This window comes from Lissotriton helveticus, chromosome 1_1, assembly GCF_964261635.1.
Source record: "Lissotriton helveticus chromosome 1_1, aLisHel1.1, whole genome shotgun sequence".
Lineage (NCBI taxonomy): Eukaryota > Metazoa > Chordata > Amphibia > Caudata > Salamandridae > Lissotriton > Lissotriton helveticus.
This window is the reverse complement of record NC_136057.1, coordinates 1,019,182,752-1,019,188,834: the sequence shown is the minus strand read 5'-3', so window position 1 is coordinate 1,019,188,834 and position 6,083 is coordinate 1,019,182,752.

Sequence of the window (6,083 nt, the reverse complement as noted above, 5' to 3'; positions counted from 1 at the left end):
AAGAAGCGTGCCGCGGTCGGAGCTGCTGCCGTCGCATCTTGGATGTTGCCGCTGTAGTTGTCGCATTGCGCGGAAGCGTCTCGCAAACATCGGAGAAGAGTGCCGCAGCCGAGGCTGTTGCTGTTGCATCGCTGAACAAGGGTGTCACCGCTGCAGTTGATGCATCGAACCGAGACTTCTCACATCATCGGCGAAGCGTGCCGCATCTGGAAGATCTTCACATCTTTATTTCTTTACACCAGAACTTTGCCGCATTTCCATCGCTGCAACACTTTTGCTGTGGAAGCATCACGCATCGTAAGGTACATTGACTTAAAGTGTCGCATCTTAAGAACTGAACTGAACTAAGCTAAAACTACCATCTTAAGTATAGTATTCGGATTTGTGTTGTTTGTGGTCTTGTGTTAAGTCTATATAAAGAATACTTATTTTTAATATACAACTGTGTGGAGTCCATCTGTAGTGTTGTCACTGGATTACTGTATGTGGTCACAAATGCTTTACACACTGCCTCTGAGATAAGCCTGTCTGCTCGTGCCAAGCTACCAAGGGGGTGAGCAGGGGTTATTTTAGGAGTGTACCCCTTATCCTGACTAGAGGCAAGGGTCCCTATTTGTCACAACCACCATTGAATTTCAGACCTTGCTTCTACAGACAAGGAGACTTTGTGAGAATTCGGATATCCTTTGCGAAGCTGCTGCAGCTCTCTGTAATGGAGCGGGCCTAGGAAAATTGCTTGTATGGATGCGGACAAAAGTCCAACCACTCAAGCCAGCTGGTGGAGGGAAATCTGTTGTTTGGACAGAACCCGACACAGCTCGTGACGGATTTTGGTCACTTCCCTGCCTGGAAGACTGAGCGTGGATACAGTGGAGTCTATGACGAACCCCAAGAAAGTAATGCTCTGGGTCGGTTGCAACAGAGATTTCTTCTCGTTGATCACGAATCCTAGGCCCTGAAGGAGTGACACCGCCATCTGAAGATGTTGTAACAGGTAGCACGGGCAAGCCGCCATCAGGAGAAGATCGTTGAGGTAACCCCTGGACCGTAGGAACTCCACTACCGGCTTGAGCACCTTGGTGAAGCACCAAGGGGCCAACAAGAGGATGAGAGACTGAAAGGGAGAGATGTGAACTCAAGTGTGGTGGTCCCAGAGGAACTGAAAAAACTGTTGGTGGGGTAGGAAGATTGGAACCACCAGTTAGGCATCTTTGAGGTCCAGACAGACCATCCAATCGAGGGGTCGGAGCACGTCTCTGAGAAAATGGATTCCCTCCATCTTGAAATGGCGATAAACAAGCCATTGATTGAAGTCGCTCAAGTTTATCACCAGCCTTTTTCCGCCATTGGTCTTGTCGACCAGGAAAATGTTGCTCAAGAAACTCGGGCCATGCCGTGTAGTGCAGGAAATAGCGCTCTTCCGGAGAAGCAAAGAAACCTCCTCGTCCACCAGGAGGGAGTCCTGTCCTGTACGGAGAACTGGATAGGATGCGGGGGAAACGTTTGTATTGGAGTCCCCTCAAACTCTATGTGAAAACCCCTCACAGTCTGCAGAACCCATGCGTCATGCGTGATGGTTAACCACACCTGAAAACATCGAGCCAAATGCCCTCCTATGTCTTGTGGGGAAGAAGGGAGAACTCTCACCTGGGCTAGAGGCTGCAGCTCCTCCACGGTATCCTCTCCCTTTACCCCTTTTTCCTCGAGTGGGGTAAAAGTTTCGGAACCTGGACTGGTCCTGATAGTGTCCGGAGTCTCTCTGGTAGGTCTGGCGTTGCTGGCGACTGGCCGAGCGGCCCCGTCCTCGGCCAGCCCTGCGATAACAAGGGGAAACTGACTTGGAAAAAGGGGAAACACCTTTTTAATCGTGGATTGAGCCCGGTCTAGCAAGGTGAAGGTGTTCACGAATTTATCAAGCTTCTTAACGAAGGGCTCGCCAAAAAGACCACGTTGGGCCACAGCGCCCACCTCAGAATCAGCCAGGTCTCCTGGCTGATCATAGAACCGGACTCCTTGGCCTCCTCTGCCATATCCAGTATTTTTGTTATCGGTCCCAGGGCGTCCAGGAGCTTATCCTGGCAGGCCCTCCAGGATCTGTCTATTCCTTTCTTGGGATCCCTAATACATTTTTGGAGGAAGGTGCCCATTCTCGGGTCAATTTCCGGTGGCAAAGCTACTCTCCCATCAAGGGAGGGGCAAGGGCACTCTGCCCGCAAACAGTTGCGAGCTTCCTTTTCAAGGGGACGCCGGGTATGACCAGCCACATAAGCCACCACCTTATCTGCTGGGGTCCATTCAGAGGTCCGCCGGTGGACTATATCGTTTGGATCCAACATGTCTGCGGTACTTGGTGGCTCTTGGGATGTCCCTGGAGTTAACTGAAGGACCGGGACTGAAGGCAGGGGAACCTGGTTGGGCGGAGAAGACGGTTCTGGCACCGGGAGGGGGGGAGCCACCGGCCGACTGGCCATAAAGGCCTGCCTAAAGCGGTCAAAAGCATCCCCATCCACACCCACCTAGCGGGAACGCTTAGGTGGTGGGGAGCCAAGATAGTCCTGGGAAGTATAGGGGGGAGACAATCTGCTGAGAGAGTTTTGCAAAAGGCCTGCTCTATTTGTTGTGAAAGCCTATCCTCTAAGGAAGAAATGGCCTGGTCTACCACCCTATAAAGAGAGGTATCTACCACCTCATAAAAGGCGAGGGGGTCTTCCTCCTCCTGACAGTCATCATAATATTCCATGACGCCACACAGCGAGTAAAGCTGCAAAATAAATTGAGTGGATTCCCACTGGCCTGCCAACAGAGGCTATTTTTAGAGCTGTAACTCGTACCCACACTTCATTATTGGGTTCCTACTCACATCAAGACAAATGGTTCCTGGTGTAGGCTACAACTTGTCTGAGTAAGAGAGGAGCTCTTTGGAGTATTGTTAGTGATAGAGAGTCAATAGTATGGATAAGGTATGCAGAGTGCAAAGTGAGTGCTAGGAAGAGTTAAATAAAACAATCTATATGTGGGCTGTACAACTACTTTTATTCAGTTGCCACCAAGGGATAGATTAATACTGAGAGAGGAGTGATCTTCAACCCAAATGGAGAAGGGTCATCATGTTTCTGCCTGACTCGTGACCTTAGAGAGAGGGTCTAGGCATTCTTTAGGAATGCTATCAGAAAACTGTCACTCTGTCAAGTAGTAGAGATGAATGTGTGTAAGTAATAAAATTGGTACAGATTGTGAGCAACAGTAGTTATAGTATGAGTCCACAGTCATACTATTCACCTAGAGACATACAACAGTATGGAGATATATAAACAAAAATGAAAATGTAAAATTAAAATTCACTCTGGTGATCAGATGTGTCTTCAGGCATATGTGGCATTATACAGAGAACATGTGATATTATGTAGCCACTCTCGTGTGTCATTCTGAATAATTGCTTGAGTACCTACAGGAATCAGGAATTAGACCTTGACTGAAACCTATTTTGGCACACCAGAACAGGGCTACGTATAATAAAAAAGTAGAAGAGAAAATTAAATACTTGCCAAAAAACAGGTTAAAACGTGTTGACACTTGCCAACAGTACAACGACTCTTCTTTCAGAGATTGATCTTAGGTGATTATTATCACAGACCTTGTGTGCCTTTTTTGCGCTATAAAGTGTGCCGTTAGTCCTACAAAAACTCCCTTTAGACTCTCTTTGTGATTTAAGATTTTTTACTTTTTTTCATCAGACAATAGAACTGGATGGACATTTCTCACTGAGAGTAGCTAAGAAAGCTCTCTATATTTCTGTCTAGATGCCCTGAAGAAGCTCGTACATGGGCGAAATGCATTGACTGCACAAAGTTTTATGTCTTAATCACACAATGAAAATCAAATAACGGAATAAACAAATCAAGGACAACACCTCTTGGTTCATCTTTTTGCGAATAGCATTTGGCTGTTACTGAGTATTGGCTCTTGTAGTTGCCTCTCAGATATGTGTTAAAAAAGTGATTTAGATTTAGTATAAAAAATCAAGGGAGAAGGGATCACTTATCCTGCATTGTTACTAGGGTCTAGGGTTCTAACCGTCTAAAAACTCTCATTCACGTAAAGGTTAACAGACTAACGGAGCGGTATATCTTGATTTCAGCTGGTGTGACTACGGGAAAAGCATCATCATAGGGTCTTTAAATATGGTATCCTCCTCCTGGGGGGAGACCAACTGGTGATTACAGTAGTGATCAGAAATGGTGAAAATATGAGTGAAGTGGATTTAAAATTACTTCCATCTCTTAAAATAAGGTTTGGAGATGGGGCAAGGTGAAAAAACAAAAGGCGGTGTATGTCTAGAAGGTCTACTGTCTATAGCACCTACTTTAAAAATGTGAGTGGTCGACATGTTTCAGCCCTATCGGTTCCCAGACAGGTCAGAGGGCTTTCTGAAAGACCAGTGTAAGGCACTTTGCTAATTTAGTGACATGCGAAGGTAAGCTACGCACTTACCCGTCTTCTCAATGCTTATGGGTCAATAGTAACTATAACTTTTTAATTTTGCATTTCCACTTCCTCGGGGGACACACAGAGATGACTGCTTGCTTACTCAAGGAGTCAAGGTCACGACTTGTGCTCCCCTCGTCTGCTGTGCCTCGGTACCTTGCCCTGTCTTGATCTGGCAGTTCATGGTGAGTGAAGAGTCGAGTATGATGCCAAGGTAGTGAGCGTGGTCCATTGGGGTGGGTGGGTTTCCGAGGGCAGGGGGCCACCAGGTGTTGTCCAATGTGGAAGGGATGGAGCCGAGGATGAGGACTTCGGTTTTCTCTGAGTTGAGCTTTAGGAACCTGCAGCTCATCCACGTTTCGGTGTCTTTCATCCCTTCTTGAAAAACTGCACCTGGTGATCCTTATCCACCGCAAGGGCTACATATTCACAATCCTTCTTGCACAACATTGACGGAAATTACAAGTTTAGAATGTATTAAAGGAAAGCTGCAATATGGCGCATTGTTATTTTCCCGCTATGATTTACACAGCCAATGAAAATTGCCACAATACCGCATATTCACACTACCTGTGTGTGCACTCTTACACAGCCTACTGAACATTGCCGCAATACCGCACATTCATAGTACCTGCGTGTGCACCCTACACACTACATGCATCGATATGGTGCAGCGAGCCCCCCTTTTTTTTAATGCCCCCGCAACTTTGCCCTCCCAGATGCCTCACTAAAATAAAACGCGAGAACCCCTGACCCCCAGCGCATATTGCACCGACCCATCCCAGTCCCGATTTCGAGCTAATCACAGCACCGAGACCGCCCTCATCGCAGCCACCGACGACATCAGGACCCTACTCGACAACGGGGAAACTACCACCCTCATCCTCTTAGACCTTTCAGCCGCCTTTGAAACAGTCTGCCATCAAACCCTAATAACCCGCCTCCACAATGCCGGGATCCAAGGTAATGCCCTGGACTGGATCACCTCGTTCCTCACCGACAGAACCCAGAGAGTCCACCTCCCTCCCTTCCACTCCACGGCCACCGAGATCATCTGCAGCGTACCCCAAGGCTCATCGCTCAGCCCAACCCTCTTCAATATCTACATGAGCCCCCTCACCACCATCGCACGCAAACACAACCTCAACATCATCTCATACGCCGACGACACCCAGCTGATACTCTTCCTCACCAAAGACCCAGCTACCGCCAAACTCAATCTCCAGGAAGGAATGAAAAACGTTGCTGAATGGATGAAACTCAGCCATCTGAATCTGAACTCAGACAAGACAAAGGTCCTCATCCTCGGACCATCCCCGTCCGCCTGGGACAACTCCTGGTGGCCCACAGAACTGGGTACCCCACCCACACCCACTGACCACGCACGCAACCTGGGATTCATTCTGGACTCCTCGCTCACGATGACCAAACAAGTCAACGCCATCTCATCTTCATGCTTCAACACCCTGCTCATGCTCCGTAAGATCTTCTGATGGATCCCTACCGGAACTAGAAAGAGGGTCACCCATGCCCTCGTCACCAGCCGACTGGTCTATGGGAACACCCTATACGCAGGAACCACAGTCAAACTTCAGAAA